The sequence below is a fragment of the Ambystoma mexicanum genome, chromosome 1q (genome assembly GCF_040938575.1).
Source record: "Ambystoma mexicanum isolate Mex_15411 chromosome 1q, UKY_AmexF1_1, whole genome shotgun sequence".
In the NCBI taxonomy this organism is placed as follows: domain Eukaryota; kingdom Metazoa; phylum Chordata; class Amphibia; order Caudata; family Ambystomatidae; genus Ambystoma; species Ambystoma mexicanum.
This window is the reverse complement of record NC_090922.1, coordinates 226,398,709-226,418,888: the sequence shown is the minus strand read 5'-3', so window position 1 is coordinate 226,418,888 and position 20,180 is coordinate 226,398,709. Positions and strand designations below refer to the sequence as shown.

The 20,180-nt window shown below is 46.1% G+C and overlaps 1 pseudogene; it reads left to right on the top strand.

Annotated features, from left to right (window-relative positions):
* Positions 1-18,817, top strand: part of LOC138554554 (extracellular calcium-sensing receptor-like) — a 142,798-nt pseudogene extending 123,981 nt beyond the window's left edge.
* Positions 18,818-20,180: the final 1,363 nt, after the last annotated feature.

Genomic DNA, 20,180 nt, shown 5'->3' with positions numbered 1-20,180 from the left:
GAACTTGGTATCTTCTTTGCAAGGCTCGAATGAGGGAGAGGTGAATGACAACTCATCAACGTATTGTATCAAAACAGACTTCCCTGGCAATTCTACATCATCCAGGTATTTCTTAAATTATTGTGAAAAGAGGGTCATGGGCAAGTGGCTCCATGTGTACTGGACCCCTCTCTTTGAGAATGTGAATAGGCACTGACTATCATTATTTATGGGAACAGAGAAGAAAGCAGAACATAAGTCGACCACTGTAAAATATGCGGCTCCCGGTGGAATACACAACACTATGGTCACTGGATTTGGCACCACGGGAAAGGAAGGTGGCATGGCCTTCATAGCACATAAGTCCTGGACAAACCGGTATAACTCTTTCCCTGGCTTCTTCACAGGAATAATAGGAGTATTGCATATGCTACTGGTCTAGAATATTATTTCCTGACTCAGGAAGGATTCAATCACTCAAGTGATCCCTGCCTCTGCTTGAGGCTTGAGGGAGAGTGTCAGGAAATCTTTTAAACAGATCTAGTTTTATTCTTACTGGTTCGGCAGCGTGTATGTATCCTATCTCGTTATCTTGGGTGGCCCACAGACACCCAGGAACAGAATTAATCAATTCACGTATATGCTGCGACCATTGCTTGTCCATATCCGACATTATCCACTCTGTCTCTTCCCTTAGAGTAGCCTCATTTTGATAGCGGGAGTAGCCTCATTTTGCACAGCAAGTCTCCTCCCAGTAAATTTACGAGCCAGGTGGGACTTAAAAGAAAAGCCTGTTGATCAGTAATGGGCCCTGATGTAGCGGTAAGGGGCTCTGTCACCTAGTCTATGACAGTAATATTTGACATGCCTGCTGCTCTTACTGTCTCCCCTGATGTAGGGACATGGGAAAAATGCTTTGTTCACAAGGCAGATCAGTTTTCCCAGTATCTACCAGACATGGTATTAGTAGCCCATGAACCTGGCATTGTACATAATGTCACTCCTGGTCAATGGGGATCAATAGTGCTTCCAGAGTCCCTTGCCCTTCTGGTTGTCAGAATCCATTCAGGCCCCCCTCTGCTCTCACGGGTCTCCGGGAATGAAGGAATTTGTGTTTTGGTTGAAAGATGGAGGCATTCGCCCCACGGGAGCAGTCAGTCTCTGGGCCTGTCCTCCCTGTTGTGGCATTTGGACATTATTCGGAATAGTGGCACTGTTGCTGTTGTCTCTGTGGTCTAAGTGGGGACTCATTTTTCAAATGGCCATCCTGTTTACAATAGTTGCAAATGAAAGGGTTTAGTGCCATTGCTCTAGGAGCCTGCTGATTATTCCAATTTCCCTGCACCTGCTGACCCAGTGCTTCTCATGTCTGCTGTTGATCAAACTGTATCCCACTGTCTCAGTTGCTTTTGTTGCCCCCCATATACCCCCTGCTGTATCTGATATGTCTGCAGACCCATCGGACCTCTGCCTCTACCTCTTGGTCATCCCCCCTTTGGTATATTCCCAAAATATTGTGCCATTCCTTGCAGCTGTCCCTGAACCTGTCCCTGAAGAGTTTGCATCTGCAAAGACATGAGTTTGTTGTTAAATGTTCCCTTCCTCTGCTCCTGGCATGCGACGCAATGATTCGCCGCCAAAACCAGCTCTGCTAACGGCTTGGTCTGTCAGCCTATGCACACATTCTTAAGCTGTATATGTACCTTCGTCAGTAAGCCTGCAACAAACAAGTTTGCTATAGCTCCCTGTGCCATATCTTCCAGCTTTGTAATACCAGAGTGCTGAGTGAACACCACCTTCAGTCTATCTAAGTAATCAGCGAGAGATTCGCCCTTATCTTGTATACAATTCGATATTTTTCCCCTGAAGAGTTTGCATCTGCAAAGACATGAGTTTGTTGTTAAATGTTCCCTTCCTCTGCTCCTGGCATGCGACGCAATGATTCGCCGCCAAAACCAGCTCCGCTAACGGCTTGGTCTGTCAGCCTATGCACACATTCTTAAACTGTATATGTACCTTCGTCAGTAAGCCTGCAACAAACAAGTTTGCTATAGCTCCCTGTGCCATATCTTCCAGCTTTGTAATACCAGAGTGCTGAGTGAACACCACCTTCAGTCTATCTAAGTAATCAGCGAGAGATTCGCCCTTATCTTGTATACAATTCGATATTTTTCCCCAAATAATTTTTTCTAGGGCACACCTCTGCAACCGTCATCACTATTCTTTCCCTTGCCTGCAACATTGCGTCTCCTGTGCCTGGGTCGGTGGCTGGCCAAGTACACCATCTCCACTAGTCGCGGTCTTACCTCCAGTGTTATCACTAGTCTCATAAATTGGTTAATGTCAGCCCCTGATGGGTTATAACACTGCATTACTGTTTGTAAATCATTGGGCTCTTCCCTTATATTGGGAACTCCTTAGCCAATGTCCTAAGGTCCCCGGGTGGCCAGGGCACAGGGACAGCAACTAATGCTTGTTGTGGTTCTTCATCCTCATGACCAGGTGGTACTTGTCTGAGGGGAGTTTGAAACATATCTGAACCCCTTCCGTATATCGCACATCGCCGCATCGTCGAGGGGATGTACGTTGGTGGCGGCCCCCCGGGGCATCTGCGCTCTGCAGGAAACCCAATAAGCTCAGCCCAGGTGCTCCGGGGGCCATCGGCACGTGGTGGTGCATCTCCACCACTAGTGCCTCTTGTTGTGCCTCCTCTGGTCTTGTGTCTGCAGTTGTCTCATACTAGTGAAAAATCAAGTATATCTTCAGGCGTCTCTAAATCCTGATCCTTCTGATCCGGCTCTGCCTTTTCTGTCTCAATTAGCCCTTCCTTCCTTCACCACCATCTGGAGGCATAATCAAGCCTCTTCCATCAATCTCCTACCCCTCAAAAGTTGTATTTGTCCCCTTAGCCGGTCATCAGTGTACCTCTTAGTCCTCATTGCAGTCCTAGCTGTGGCCTCTTCCAGCAACGTGGCAAACGTTCCCCACTGTACTGCTGGTATTTTAGTCCCTTCCTTCTCCAGAACGCTTCTAAGGGTACCCAGTTTGTTCATATTAAATGTTCCCTCAATCGAGATTTGTGTCTGTCTGTTTCATTGAGTAAAAAAATGGCATGATTCCAAATAATTACAAGACAAACTATTGTTGCCTAAACTTAACATGGGCAGGTGACCCCTTTGAGGGTTCCTCCACCTGTTTTGATTGCTGTTTGCCCATTTTGCTCTCCCTATTTAACTCTGGATTCACTCATCACTTGCCCCATTACCCAAGCGCCCCTGCTCTATGCATTCTTTCGACTCCACTCCTTTGTAGTACTGAGATGGAAAAAAGCGTTCAAAACAACCAAAGACACTGTGGAGAGACCATGGCAAGGATAAGGGCTCTGATCATCCAGTCATCCACCTAACCCTATCTACGTGCCTACTTTAGCCTGTCCCCCCAACCCATTACGCTAACCAATATCTGAGCGTTGTACTGAGCTCAGTCTCTAACCTTGATATTTTGCTAGGTTAATCTCTGGATAAAAGAGAGACAGGGCTAAAAGAATCACAATCATAACAGTGAGAAATCCAATGGTGTCATCACTTCAGTCCCTGAGGTAGCCTCTTCCCACGTTGCCAGGGGATGGCAACTGCTACCTGATCCTGGCCCTGGGGGTGGCTATATCAGGGAAGACCACCTGGGAAAGTTGACCCTCAGGGATAGGAGGTGACACATTGGGGAAAACCACATGCACCCTCTTCTCCACCGCCTTCCACACCCCTTCCCTTTTAAGACGTTCCTGCAATCCCCCAAACCATAATCGCCTTTTCCACCTCTTAGAAAAACGGCTCGTGTTTTTCCCCAAAATCCCAGTAGAAACCACATGCTAGCCACTGACATGAGGAAGAGACCAGGAATAGCGAGGATTACGCCTAATGAAGCTCAGCATCTATTTCCTCAATGCAATGCAGGAGGAGGGCCTGTGGCCACTGACATGAGGAAGAACAGCTGAGTAATGATGAATACCAGGGCCAAGTATCAAACGCAACAGTCTAGTTGTTGGAGAAGGAGTAACCGAGCTGGGAAGTTTAAATATAGGCCAAACTCAGCTGACAGCAGTAAGGAGAAGGAGAAGGACCTGAGAGAACTGCAGACGCAGGTCTGCCTGCTGGTTGGGAACACAGCTGAATACGACGCAGAGGGAAGACACGCTGATACAGACAGCAGAGAGGCTGATCCGATTCTGGAGAGGTGAGAAGGAAGTGCTTGCGGTTCACCACCAGGAAGGGAGACACCGCTGGAACTGCGCACCCAGGAAAAGGGCACAGTAGCAAGACTGCGCTTAACCGGGCACACACTGAGCCAATGCAGCAATGTAGGCGGAGGCAGGGCAATGCTAAAGGCAACCAGTAAGCCCAGGGAAAGTAAAAGGGTTAGCAGATAGCCGGTGCACCGCTACCGCTGCTTAGAAATAAATCAAAAGGAAAGTAATGAAAAAGAGGGGAAGCTCGTAACTAATGAGGAACGCAATATGTATGAATGGGAAGCCGGGTGGTATAATAATAAAGGACACTGCTTCATGAAAAACCAAAGAGAAAGCAAATGGGAATCCGTTAAATGAATGAAAGTATTTGTTGAACAAACTGTAAATGGAACAATAAAGTCCTGGCAGGAGAGTACACCAGATGAAGGCAAGTTAGGTGTTTCATATATAAAGGTCCTGGCAGCAGAGTATACGAGGTGAAGAGAAATGTGTATGAAATGTTGTGTGAAATGTTGAAAACAAAGCAATGCATATGAACCCTAAAGTATTAAGAGATGAAGTTAAAGAAAGGTAATAACATTATGAATTGTGAAATGTGAACTGTGAACAAAGTGCTTAAAGGAAAGGAAAAGTCCTTGGGTAGAAAGGTGTCTTTGGGACTGGAAGTAAAGAGAAACATTGGGGAAGGGAACAACTTCCTCAAACAACGTGAATGCTCTGAGGGAAGACAGAGATCCTCTTGGAAACTTGGTGATTCTTTTTGGAACTGGTTGTTTAAGACAAAGAGCCTAGAGAAGGAGGATCTTCCTAGAACTATGAACTCTGCCGTAAGAAACCCCTTTTTGGTACATTCTGAACTCTTGTGTTGAATTTTGAATATTTATAACACTTTAAGAAGGCAAGAAACATTACCCTTTACACCTTAGAGTTGGTTTAGAGTGTAAGCGACAGAATAGGATTCCGGACACTGGACTTACTTTTATTTGTACATCTTGACATTGACAGACTTTTCAGCTTTTGGTTGAGGCAGGGAAATTCCTACTTGATTAGGGATAGTGAGGCATTTTCCAACCCTCTTTTTCATTTAAATAAATGTTTATAGCCACAAACATGTCTCCTGTGTGTCTGTCTCATTCATGGCTCCTAACATAACACAGACAAAAACTACTACCAATATTACTTACCCAGCTCAAATTCTCCATCCCATTGCAGAATATTTTCTAAACACATCCCATCTTGTGGTGTCCATTCCCTGGTCCCAAACGGGACTCTCAGTTCCCCGTGTGGCCTTGAATGCACTCTCACCAGTCCCAATCTCCTCCACCGGAAGCACCTATGCAGATTTTCAAGTAGGTCTCCTACCTTGTCATTTCGAGCGCTCGTGGTTGTGTCCGCATAGAGGTCTTCGCGGTCTGGCAGTCTAGAGCGTTGCGTGACAGGTCTGAGTCGTGGGCACCATATATGGACGTAAAATCAAACAAAAGGACTTAGGAGTCGTATCGGAAAAAGACAAAGCAAGGAATCCTTTAATGCTGGTTTGCAAACCACTTGAACAAATAGCACTCTATCAGCCCACTGCCCAAACGAACCCAACCCGCTTCCAAGTCACCTTTCCATTATTTTCTTTTACGGTCTGAACCCCCACAATATTCATCATATCTGTTTGACCTGCCCCAACCCTAAGACATAACAATAATGTTCATTGTGTGCATCTGCAGTCCGTATTCCGCTTCCATCTCGTCTCCCGTTATCATGTGATCCTCCGCTTCCGGGTCTGTTTCTCTAGTCTAACGATATCCAGCGTAGTCCTCCTGAGGTGAGGGGCTTGGGGCCAATGCCCCCTTATGCCCTTCTGGCTGAGAATAAGGTCCTATTGTTCTGGCCAGTTTAGGCTGGCATAATACAAGATGGAGGCTCGGGTGGCCTTTATCCAGTGCACCTGAGAGCCTTTGAAAGTGCTGCCTTTGCAGTCGTACAGTGCATGCCCATTTTAAGGAGAGCTCTCGGGGCAAGCATTGCATAAAAGCCAGTGAGTGATGATTTCCCTATCCATTGTCTGCTATGTTAAAAAGAAAAATAATAAACTCTCGGGCACATATGTGATAAGAAATAACACTACAAGTATCCACAACTATTCCCAGACCCCTCCCATATCCCAGGTTATTATCCTTTATGATAGTAGTTGTCTCATTGCCTCTATGCCTCTATTACAACATGAATCTTACTTACCCCTCCCCGGGGATCATCAGCATTCACACCTGCTTGTAAAATGACACACTGATGGCTGATGTGGCAGCAATGGTTGATGGTTCATATTTGTTATAATTTCTTCTTTGTCCACATTAGCCTCCTCAATCTGTTTGCAGCAAGAGTTGCCCTCCAGGATACAGAAAAGCCTCCAAGAAGGGTAAACCTACCTGCTGCTTTGACTGTGTCCTCTGCTCAGAAGGTGAAATCTCAAATAAAACAGGTGAAGTTTATTGGAAACTGTCATGCTGTTTCTCTGTCTTTCTTGAAAGGTATACAGCTAGTTTTCTCTGATTTTTTTCTCAGAGTTTGTCTTGAACTCTATCAACAATGCTATTGTGAAATAACACCTTGAGTTGCAAACACATGATTAGTTGTGCAGGTTTGGTGATCATACCTTTTTGGCACTGAGTCCGGCTAGATTGTATTCTCTTACTAAAAGTCAAGCTGATCACATATCCATTGTAGAACTGGTTTCTGATTTTGAAACAGGTTTCTGTGTTCTATCATATCTGTTAGTTTTAGTTGGAACTTTGAATTAACAAGAGGAAATTCCCTTGTCTCTCCTGCTGGTAATCTGCAATTCCAGAAACCCATCTGCCCTCAAATGAAACCTCCAGAAACCATTGAACCGGAATTCCCATTTGACTGCAATTACAAATGTCTAGACGTGTATGAACTACCCTTTATAGCATCATTCACCACATTCATTTCATAGACATTGTAAATTGAGACACATGGTGAAACATGATGTTCTAGGATTAAACAATTGCATTAAGTGTATAACCTGTTATGTAGTGCTTAAGTCTACACATAGGAACATTCACCTAGCGATTAAGGGCACATATAACCTGTTATGTATTGCCTAAGTCTATACATATTAACATTCACCTAGCTACTATTTAACATGTTATTCCTCAGGTCTCTGCATATCTAAACCAGGTAGACATTAAGTCATGGGCAGAAACAAGTGGCCGAGAGCTCTTCCTTAGTTGGCATTCCTGAAGGCAGATAAAGTTCTTTCCGTAGATAGGACTGAATTAAGTAGCTGTGAGCACTTACTTGGTTGGTGTACCTGAAGGCAGATACACTCACTTGTTTTAGTAGATAGGGCTGAAATATATGGCTGAGGGATCTTAATTATTTAGCATTCATGTACCAGAATCTGATTCCCATCTCTTCTGCACCAGACCAAGAAGGTAGATAAACTCAGTTATTTCAATAGAAGAGACTTTGAGCAATTGGATGAGGGTTCTTTGTGATTGGCCTTCCCAAAGGTAGATAACTAAGTCCTCTCCACTAAAAGAACTGTGGTTAAGTGTCTGAGGGATCTTGCTTGGTAGGCATTCCTGAAGGTCAATAGGGCTAAAGTAAGTGGCTGAGGGTTCTATCCTGTTTGTCATTACTGTACCAGAGTCTGCTTCCAAATATCTCTCCTGCACCTGACCAAGAAGATAGATAATGTCAGTTATTTGAGTAGATATGTCTGTTATCCATATCCCTCTCCCAAGCCTAATGAAACACCCGCCTCATTAGCACTGATAACCTCCAACTTGCTATTTTGCATTCGAATGTAAGTTAGATACAATATTTATGTGGAGGTTACGGAAAATCAGCAAACCCTTATCTTCAATGCTAACACCAGAAATCCATGGGCAGACTTTCCAGCTATGCTCCAAATTAATAGTTATTGTGTTAATATGACTTGTGACTTGACTTGTACTGTGCACTGCTGCCATTTTTCATGCTCTCCAGGCATTCTGGTGGACCTGAAAAGGAAGAGGGTTGGGATGGTAAGTTAGTAGGATTGAGCGGGGAAAGCGCAAGAGAGCTTTGATGTGCTGTTGGTTGCTTCAGTTCATAGAAACCGATCACTGTGTGCTGGAATGATGTTGGTAGATTGGCGTTTCTTGGATGTTTTGTGGATGGTTGTAAACAGGTGTTTCATGTGTGTGTTGGGTGTTGTGGAGAGTTAGCAGATTGCCTGTGGTTTGGTTGTTTTTTGTTGAAAGTCTGTGTCATGTTACTTTTGAGTTGGGTGGTGGGTATGCTGAAATTTAGAGAGTTTTTGGTGAGGTTAGTCAGGGGTTGTCTTTGTTGTTTTTACAATGGGTTAGCCCTTTAGCTTAATCTTATTTCTATTGGGTTCAGGTGGATTTTCTTTGAGTATTGACGCCTCGTAGGATTCTATTGCGCTACGATTGCAGGGTTTCTTGCTCCAATGTTTTCTTCAGTTTGGTGTATTAAAGAGCCATGTTTTTACCAGTTTCCTGAATTTCTGGTGAATTTCTGTTGTTTGTATTTCCTTTGGGAGCAAGTTCCAGAGTTCTACTGATATGCTGTAGAATGCTGCACCCTGAATGTTTGTTTTGAGTAATGTTTTGGTTCGAGGCGAATGTTGTTGGTTTGTAGATATGGAGATTTTGTCCTGTACTAAATCCGCTCCCTGGCCACAAATCTTCCTGCGTGTTATGCAGAGAGTTTTGAAGATTTGTTTTTTGACTAGTAGCCAATGCAGCATTCCTAGCACTCCTGTGATGTGTTCTCTTCTAGTAAGTCTAAGGAGTAGTCTTTCTGCTGCGTTCTGTATTCGTTTTAGCTTCTTCATGAGATATTCTTGCATTCCAAGGTAGATGCTGTTGACCTAGTCTATTCTTGACATGACGAGAGAGATGGCGACGAGTGTTCTGTGTGTGAAGGAGAAGAAGTAAAGTGACTTCTTGATGGTGTGCAGGTGGAAGGAGCATTTCTTAATTACTGCATTCACTTGTGGTTCTAATGTTAGTTCGTTGTCCATTAGGATTCCAAGATTATTGACCACTTTGGACAGTTCTGGCAGGTTTTCCATCTCAGTGAGCTATGGAATGTGATGGTTGTTCCCAGGGTCTTTGGGTGCAATCATGGTTTCTGTTTTGTCATCGCAAAGTTGTAGCAGGTGAGGCCATGTTTTTTTGTTGAGGTTAATCAGGGAGTCACATAGATCTTGAAGAGTAAAGACAGCAATGAGCCCTCTGGGACTCCACATGTTGTTTTCCGAGGTGCTGATTTGGAAGGCGCTATCCAGGTGATTTCTGTTCTTTCTGTCAAGAATCTTTTAGGCAGAGGAGTGCTGTCTTGCTGATCCCAATATCTTCTAGTCTTTTGATGAGGGCGTTGTGGATGACTGTGTTGAAGTCTGCTGAGATATCGAGTATTATTAGTGCTGAATTTGTGTTTGAGTCTGTGTTGGTCTTTAGATCGTCCGATATAGATAGTAGCACAGTTTCCATTCCTCTCATGGGTCTGAAGAGTACGTGTGCCTGATCCAACAGCCGGTTGCTTTCTTCGTATTCCAAGATTTGTTCATAGACATAGCTTTCCAGAAGCTTTGCCGGGTATGGGATATTTGAACTTTTTGATAGTTGGTTATGGCTTCTGTGTTTCCAGATGTGTCTTTAAGGGGTGGCTTGATGGGGTCGATTCGAAGGCTTGTGGCACAGTTCCTGTTGCTAGTGCGAGGTTGAGGTAGTATTCTGCCGGTGTTCTCTGGTTAGGATGTTTTTGTATCATCACAAAGGTAACACAAATAATGGAAAATGGTTATATAAAATATAGTAAAACTGGCTGTGGGGATTTATATCTGCTTAGGTTGAACCACTAAATGTTCAATTTTTTTGCTCCATACTTTGACCTTCCATTCTAGACTGAGACCTGAGTTCTTCCCTCGCCCTAAACGTTTTTTTAATAATGTCAACGCTGGCTTTTCCTGCAGCTAATAGTCACCATTTTACAAAGAAGTGTTCCTTAGATCTGTATTCTCATTTTGTAAAGTCACACCTGCATGTAGAATTCATTTTGCAACAGTGTCAGCTGAAGACTGGAATCACAATTTTCTTTGCCCCACCTGTAAAATTAATTAAATGGGCTTCATCACGCGTTTGGCAGAAATTCTGCTGGAATTACTGCCAATCTCATTTACTGTTACTCGGTTCTGAAAATTTCCAGTGGGATTATAAGTGGGATAACAGCATTGTCAGTCCCCATTGTTGACGTCCGTAGGACTCACTAGGATTTTCATCACATTTACCATAAGCGGTATATCCGACACAGTAAATCTGGGAATTTATGTAAAGTGAAGGATTTACCCAGACCTACTTGCTGAGAGTAAATACTTCACATCATCTGCCACATCGGAATTCAGCGGTGTAGGAAACTGGTTGTGAAATACCAATAATTCTGTTAATGTCCTTTCACTGCAATTCTTTACCAGACCACCGATCTTGTGTAAAAGTGTAATGAGGGCCAATGTCTGCTTTTGATGTGCCACGTGATCCAAGCACGCTTGCAGAGAGGCCCAAAAGTCTATGGGGGTCATTATGACCTGGGCGCAAAGGGATACCGGGGTCAATAACGGTACCACAATTTACGGTACCGTTATTGACGCCCTCCCCCTTCCCATTGAGCCCTATGGGGGCTCAAATGGGAATGGGGAATGGCTTTTCAAATGGGGACTTACCGGTCCCGCCAAGGTCGGACTGGACCGGTAAGTGCCCATACCACCAAGTCAGTGGCGGTACCGGTATTGGTGCTAGTCATGGCGCTAATAGCGCCATGACTAGCACCAACCTCGGAATGAGGGCCTATATTCACAAACATACCTGCCACAACATCTTAAGGGCTCTCTCAGTTTGCAACTTGGTGTCAGCCAGAGGACCAAAATGTACAAAGTCCTCCAATGATAACAGAGGGGATTTTCACAGCATACATTTATTGCTTGATAAGACCTGCAAGTGTATGGAACAGCATGTATGATTGTTTTCAAAACCTTACTATTGTGAAGTTATTACTCCTGCGCTCCCTCAAAAATTGACGTTTGCATGTTAAATTAACTTCAATGCCAGATGCTGACCTCATTAGATAACAAGTGCATTATTTGGGCATGACAGCAGCCAATACCCTCTTAGCCAGCACAAACCACTCCCAGGAATCTTCTATCATGAGCAGCAAACAGACTTTTACATTCATGCTCAATTGGTGGCCAGCCTAACCCAGACCACTGGGAGAACAAGGCTGTACAATTGGGCAGAGGAGCCAAGAGAGGTTCCTCTCATAAGAAGTGCCTCTCAAGCATGCTCGGTCTTTGTTAAGTCCATTTGACTAAAATAAATAGAGCAATCGCTGTTCGAAGAGACCTTAAAAACACGAGTTAGGGCAAAGGATAGGCAGAAGAAAAAGGAGCTTATTGGGAGTGTAACCACCATTTGTAAAAAAAAAGAAATCAAATTCATCGAACAGGTTGAATCATCAGCATTTTCAGGTAGTTAGTGAAAATAAATAAAAGGGGGGAAAATGACATTTAGACACACTACTACTGGATCTAAAGGGACGAGTGGCAAGAAACGTAATCATCCTGAACCCAACTCACACAGGCTTTTGTACTGACCACACTCCGTGTGTTGGGGCTTAATACAGTTAGTCATTTTTGGGAGCTTGAATTTGAGCCAGTGCTCTGCAGCCAATCAGGTAGCTTGGGCCACACTCAAGGCCAACATCTGGGAAGCATCTTGGAGAGTTACTTCGATGCTTAGTTTCTAGAATCATAGATTCACTGCTTTTCTGAGTTTTCTACCCAAGGGTTAACCTTTTTAAACAATTAGCTGATGAGGACAGATTGACACCTTAATCTGCATAGCCAGATATCTTTACCAGAAGACAAGCCTCCAGTGGCAGCCACTGGAGCTGCCTTACAGTTGTGTTGATAAAGTCATAGGCCCTCTTTACCGTTTCCGCCGAGATCTTCGGAGGGATTACTGACAAATTAGGTGTAGACGGGTGCATGCACCAACCATCAGCAGCAATGGCAATCCTGTCAGGCGGAATTACCACTGAAAACCGTAACATTACTGTAAATCTGTCAATAGTCAGCGCAATGACTGTTAGAACTGTCAAATCAGCAGAATCACCGAACGGAAAAATATGATGCCATAAATGGGAAGTTCAGCAAACGTAATCTTTAATAACTCTGTCCATTCCGGTTCCACTATGCCAGCTCCACTGCCTGGGAAGGCACTAATGCCACATGATATGCTATGATATGATATGGCATTTGTAACGCGCCTAAACACAAGTGTTTCAAGGCGCGCCGAGGCAAGGGAAGGGAACAAAGGGGGACAGACAACGATCCTACTAGGCCAAGTGTCATTCAGATCGCGCAAGTGCGAGGGGAGGGAGGAAGGGAAAGTGCAGTACATGGGAATAGATAATAACAATAGTAAGAAAAAAAAAATAACGACCAGCATGTGGCAAGTGTATAGGTAAGTGCGGACATCAGCTATCGAGGTCTGGTAAGGGGACTCCAGGGATACAGAACAGTCTCCAAGTGCGGGGTCTGCCAGGTGGACAGTGCGAGTGTGTGACCTGGGCCCGGGATCAGAGAGTGTCCAGGTAGCCCGTGCAGTACCGGTTTCAGCCAGGAGGTCAGCAGAGGAAAGGGGAGGAGAAAGCAGAAGCAAAGAGAAAGGTTTTGAGGTGCTTCCGGAACCGGAGATGGTTCTCCTCAAGTTTAAGGGAGGCAGGGAGGCTGTTCCAGAGGGAGGCACCCGCCAAGGAAAGAGATCTACCACTAACTCATTTCTTGGAGAATCGACTGACCCTGGGGAGTTTGAGGTGGATGAGTGAAGAGCTCGAGAAGGAAGATATTTAAGAAGAGCAAGTTTAGGGTATTGAGGCCCCAGACCTCAGAAGGCCTTGTGGATGATGTAGAGGGTTTTGAACTTAATCCTCGCAGCCACTGGGAGCCAGTGTAGAGATTTCAGTCCTGAAGAGATACGATCCCTGGGCTTGAGGCCAAGGAGAAGTCTTGCAGTCCTGTTCTGGATGAGTTGCAGAGGGCGGAGAGTAGGAGCAGGCAGATTTAGAAAGAGGCGGTTGCAATAGTCCAGCCTAGAGAGAACAAGAGCTCTGGAGACAGTGAGCTTCTGCGGGAAGGAGAAGAAAGGCAGAATACCTCTGACGAGGTGCAGCTGGTAGTGTGACTTCTTGGAGACGTCAGAGATGTGAGGAGAGAAGGAGAGTGTGGAGTCGAAGATGACCCCAAGGCTTTTGGCCTTGCAGGTGGGAGCAGGAAGAGGACCAAGAGAGGCCGGCCAGAGTGCAACAGGAAAGGAGGGAGCGGGTGTGCGGATGAGGAGAATCTCAGTCTTACTGGCATTAAGGCAAAGTTCATTGGTGGCACACCACTCCTGGATAGCAGACAGACAGTCAGAGATGAGGGAAGGAGAGGAGGAGGCCGAGGGTAGCCTGAAAATGAGCTGGGTGTCATCTCAATAGCATTGAAAGTTGGGGCAGAGAGCTGCAGTGCGGTGGGCAAGGAGTACCAGGTATTGGTTGAACGGCCAGGGAGAGAGGTAAGACCCCTGGGGGACACCACAGGTAGAGAAAAAGATAGTGGAGAGGAAGGACCCAAGTTGGACCTGGGAGGGTCGGTCAGAGAGGAAAGAAGTCTGCCACGCCAGAGCCTGACCAGTGATACCCAGGTTATCACAGAGACGGTTGAGCAGGATGGCATGGTTGACAGTATCAAAGGCAGATGAGAGATCAAGCAGGATGAGGACACAAGTAGTGTTACAGTCAATGTTGGAGAGCAGGTCTTCACGGATGTTAAGGAGAGCAGTTTTCATGCTTCTGGCAGCTCTGAAGACAGACTGATGGTCATGAAGACAACCCACAGATTCAGTGTGGAGATTTAGCTGGGAGATTGCCAGCTTTTCCAGGAACTTGCCCAGGAAGGGAGTGATAGAGAATGGGCGATAGTTAGCTGGGCGTGAGGGGTCAGCAGATGGTTTCTTAAGAATGGGGTGCACAAGGGAGTGCTTCAGAAGGGATTGGAAGACTCCAATGGTGAAGGAGTGATTGCAGAAATCAGCCAGGGAGTCGATGTGGTCCTTGATAGTTTTGGAGGAACAGGGGTGAACCTGTTTCGACAAGGCTTTCATAGATCGGACTTGTCTAGAAACCTTGTCTGTGGAGAAGAGGGGAAAGGCAGAGGAGAAGGGAGGAGGGGTGGTTGCAGAAGGGCCAGAGGAAGAGCAGGGAGTAGGGGAAGGAAGGGGATAGGAGGAGAGTGAGGACAGGATGTCCTGAGTTTTAGAGACAAAGTGAGAGGCCAGTACCGTGCAGAGGGCTGGGGGAGGGACAGGAGAGGTAGAGACTGTGGCAGGATTGGCCAGTTCCTTGCAGATTTTAAAGAGTTCAGCCGAGTTGTTAGATGCTGCAGAGATGCAGGCTTGGATATGAGCTCTCTTCTTGGTTAGGACAGAGAGCCGGTATTGCCTTTGTCAGAGGATGTACATGAAGCATGCCATTTCCTCTAAGCCACCCTGCACTTGCGTTTAGGGTGACGAGGTCTGAGTCGTACCAGGAGTTGCACTTAGCTTTGGGCTTCAGGTGGATTCTCATGACAGGGGAAATTATATCAAGAGTATCAGAGATAGCATAGTGGAGCATGGAGAGGGCTGTGTCAGGGTGAGAGTCAGCCAAAGGGGACGGGGGGTGAAAAGGTGGCAGCAAAACCCTCAGCTGACACGCTTCATGGGTCAGAAGACCGAGAAGGTGGGTGGCAGTGATGGAAGTGGCTTGGCCTGAGGGGTAGGAAGGGTGACTGTGAGGAATGGAGACACTGATCACTCCACGAGAGAGGGGTGGAGAGGGGAACAGAGAGGGGAAGGTCTGAGGAGATCAGAACATCCAGAGTGTGCCCTGCAGAGTGAGTTGGGCCAGAGGGGAGAATAATGAGTGAGAGAGAGTCACAGAGATCGGGAAAGAACACAGAGGAAGGAGGCATCCAGGTGGATGTTGAAGTCTCTGAGAAGGAGGAGTTGAGTGGTTGAGGCCAGGAGTGAGGAGGAGAGGTCAGCCCACTCAGAGAGGAAAGAGGAGATCTGACCAGGTGGTCGATAGATAGTAGCCACAGTAAGGGAATGGCTAGGGGAGAGAGAGAGCCTACAGATGAGGCATTCAAAAGAGGAGTAGGCCTGCATACGACTGACAGAGGCAGGAATCAACTCGGGGAAGATCAGAGCTACACCCCCACCAGAGCAAATTGACATGGGTACGGAGAAGATCTTGTAACCATCAGGTGGGAGCGTGTCAAAGCTAGTGATAAAGCTGGCCGTGAACCATGTCTCAGTGAGACTGAGGATATCAAGGTCAAGTTCTTCGAGAAGGCGGCAGATATCAGAGGAGTGTTTGACAGCAGAACGAGAGTTTAGAGTGGCAATATGGAGAAGGTTGCAGTCCTTGAAGGACTTCCGGGGAGGGGTACAGATCTGAGGTACGCCCTTCGGAAGGAGCCCGAGTGGGCGCTGAAAGGGAAGGAGAAGGCAAGGTAGCCGAGGAGGAGGAAGAAGGGGGAGGAGAGGTAGTCACGGAAAGGGGTTAGGGGACAGCAGGAGAAGAGAGGAATTTGATGAGGCACGGGAAGCGTCTGTCAAAGAGGTGAAGGTTGGCCTGAGGGCCTTTCTACCAAGACGGTCCCATTAGAGTAAACATTAATGATGACCTTAGAGGAATGGAAGGAGGCCAGGAGGGCGTCCCACCGGGTGCCACCATTAATGGGAGAGTAAGAGAAAGGAGAGAGCACAGAGACCCTATGGAGGGTCCATAAGTCTGACGAAGGAACGACAAGAGGATGTCGGTGAGAGTTTCCTTGGAGGAGGCACTGGTGTAGGTGTCAGCGATAGGGAGGCCTGGGTTGGAGACTAGGATGTCCTTTTTAAACTTCTTCCTACCAGATTTAGTGAGGAGAGCAGGATAGTCAATAGAGAAGCAGTTGGAAAAGATAGGCGAAACAGAGAACACCATAGAGTAGGTGGGAGAGGGAAGAGGTGGGAGGGAGAGGGGGAGACACTAGAGCAGGCAGACAGGACAGTGTGAGGCAAGCAGGTTGAGAAATGGGACAAGGCACAACACTCAGGATTAAAGAGATCACAGAATGCACATTTAAGGACAGGAGGGAGAAAGGCCTAGGTTAGACGATGCAATTTTAAGGTACTAAAACAGTCATATTAAAAACACCCGGTGGAAAACCACCTAAGTTTGTGTACAGTCAAGTCTGCAATAATATTGGGAAGATGGACAATGGTGTAAGGCTGTGTTTTTACAAAGTGCACCTGTTCCTGCGTGGTGGACAGGCAGATTTGCTGATGGGCATGCCTCATGCGTGCATCCAACACTTGCTCCGGCACTTTGGAGAATGCTGGCTGGAACATGCCATGCAGCATCCTAACAGTGTGCTGGAATGCGCATTTTGCGCAGAAGTGGAGGACGTGCACCAGCTTCAGCAGGGATTGGATGGCAGTTCTGATGGTTATGGTTTGGCGGTCCGAGCAGTAGAGTGTGACTAATTGTTCACCAGTCAGTGGTGTCTCTCTCCTTCCCTGTTGTGGCCTTGAATTCTGCTGGAGCTAAATGAACAGTAGCAGATAATGGAGGCCAAAGTTCAAGTCTGGTTGTGGCAGCAAGTTGCTTTGAGTGTGTTTGGTCAGAGAGTGGACCTTAAATATCCTTTTGGTGGAAATTGTTGGCACCTGTGGATTCCTTCATCACCTCGATGTGATATGTTCTTGGCAGGAATAACCACACATTTTTGGCAGTATTTCAGCTGTATTTCAGCTGTGTTTCCACTTGTAATGTGGTGTAAATATCATTTTTATTTATAGCGTGAATCCCGCCAGAGGAATTCCTGCTGGAGGCTATTTTGCTAGTTTTTGGCAGTAATTCAACTGGCGGAATTAGCACCCATTTTCTGGTGGCTCCAATTCGGCAGAGCAGTAAAAGTGGCGCTAATTCCGTTAGCCCCACTTTTTTCATTTACCAAACAACTTGTTGTAATGAGGTCCATAGATTTAGAACATGTAGGAAGGGAGCAATGTAATAGACCATTTTTCATCATTTCAGCAGCAGCCTAAGAAAATCATGGTGATATGTAGTCTTGATATTTAATCATGCAACATACCGGGCAGTAAACCACTTTGATGTCTGATGGTTTCCCGATTGTATACTAATTGACCTTTTCACAATTGACCTCGGGAGAATTGACCTAATTTAAAAAGTGAATTAGGACATACATGCGGGTGTTAACCCCCTGCAACCTCTCACCCAATCCAAAACCCCCTGCAATCCCCCACCCAATCCCCTTATATTATTTATAATCCAAAACCAACCCAATACATATATAAAATAACTCAAATAATATAAAGATCAATTGTGCAGAAGGTCAATTAGGACCACTATAATTAGGTCAATTAGGACAAAGGTCAATTTTAAAAGGTCAATTTGGGTAATACCGTTTTCCTACATTGTTCTCTGTGAAATAAAATTATCATCTTGATGCATAACTGTTATCTCTTGGCTAACCCAATATTTCTTACCAATGCAGATTCCACTGAGTGCATAAGATGTGCTGAGGATTACTGGCCTAATGAAAACCAAGACCGATGTGTGCCAAGGGACATCGAGTTTCTCTCCTATCAAGAACCCCTGGGGGAAATATTGTTGGCCATAACGCTATTCTTTGCCGGTATCCCTGCCAGCATCCTGGTGATCTTCCTCAAGTTCCGGCATACACCGGTTGTCAAAGCCAATAACCGTGAGCTCAGCTTCCTTCTGTTAATGGCTCTCATCCTCTGCCTCCTTTGTTCGCTGCTTTTCATTGGTCGCCCCAACGGGCTGACATGTCTACTTAGACAGGCTGTATTTGGAGTTGTATTTGTCTTCGGAATCTCTTGCGTCTTGGCAAAAACTATCATGGTGGTCCTAGCTTTCCGTGCCACTAAGCCCGACAGTCACCTGAAGCAATGGGTTGGGCCTCGTCTATCAAAGTCGATAGTGGCTGCTGCCACTCTCATTCAGGTGGTCATATGCACCTCCTGGCTCTCCACCTCGCCACCTTTCTTGGAGAAGAACACTAAGTCAAAGACAGCTACAATCATCATGCAATGCAATCAAGGCTCAGCCACGGCTTTCTGGTGCATGCTGGGATACATGGGGCTACTGGCCATTGTAAGTTTCATTGTAGCCTTTTTATCCAGGAAGCTCCCTGACAGCTTTAACGAGGCCAAGCTCATCACCTTCAGCATGCTGGTCTTCGTCAGCGTGTGGCTGTCCTTCATCCCTGCTTACCTCAGCACCCAGGGAAAGTACACGGTAGCCGTTGAGGTTTTTGCCATTTTGGCTTCCAGTGCTGGGCTAATGGCCTGTATCTTTTTACCCAAGTGCTACATAATTCTCATCCGACCCGAAATGAACACCAGAAACTATCTGATGGGCAAGACAGACAGAGGTCATAAGAAAAAGAAACTTCGCTAAAAAGAAGTTCTGGGCTGCACTAGCAAACGGGGTTCCTGGCGCCTTTACCACTGGATCTCTCACTAAGTATCCGATTCAGAGGACTGCATGGCCATTCTCTCTTTGGAAATAGACTCTAGAACGAGGATGAACGCCAGGATTGGCATGGTTCACGTGATATAACACTGGGACCAATGTACATTCCCACCACAAAGCAGTAGTGCAAATGCTACATTGAATTACAGATTGTTTATTGTATGACAGAGTATGTTCACACTTGTAAATTGTTGCTGCGTTTATGAAACCCCCATAAAATGTTTTGCTCTCTGCTATGTCTATTCATGATTCTTCATGGTCACATGCCTTGACATTGTTTTATACTTTGCTCAACTTTCGTGTGCACTATATGTCTTCATTATACCCCATGCCTGCCAGTATAATTCAGACGAGGAGCCAGAGTGGGCCTTCAAGCCAAGGTTGGCCCTCAGGGCAGGGATAGGCATTGGAGCAGGAATGGGACTTAGTGTAGGGATGGCTTCAAGGTAGGAATGGGACTTGATGCAAAGATGGGACACATACTTTAAAATGGAGATCATAACAAATGATGGCCATAACACAAGAGAGCATTGATCTTTTCAATGTTTAAAGCTTTGTGCTGCTTAATATCTACATGAGTTTCGTAAAATGAAATATTGACTGCAGCTTTAATACATGGCCTCTGGCTATATACTCACAGTGATCTTGCTCTGGGTCTTTCGATGTAGACTATGTACATCAAATGCTGTCAATGTATTCCCTATATGTAACTATATCATAACCCCCTGCCAATAAAAGAACTGAAACCATGTGTTATGGTTATGGTATGGTATTTGCGTTTCATAATGCACACATCGTTATGTGATAGGGCCAGCATGAAGGTCCATTCAGGGGAGAGAGGGAGCTCACCCCACCTCAGCACCCGACCGGTGCCCAAATGCAGGCAGGCCCCGTCCCACGCCCAGTTCACCTGAAGTATGACGGCAACGAGGCCACGGAGGACACCACCACAACAAGCATGGCAGCGTCCCACCACAGCGGGAAGAGAAATGTGGGTAGCCACCCAAGGAGCCAACAGATGCCGGTGACAGGGCCTTGGGGAGCTCTGCCACAGCCAAGGAAGACGCTGCCACAGGGAGAACGAGGACAATGCTGCACGACGTGGCGAATACGACTTTGGATTGTGCTTCACCGCGGGGTGCAGTGAGCGTAACAACCCCAGGCGCTGCTGGGAGAAGAGGAGTGAAGCTCCAGCTGACAGTGTCAGCCCGCGTCGGCAGGTTCCTCCACTATGGCACCCGGGAATTTGTTTTATTAAACAAAGGCCTCCACACAAGCCTTAACCCAT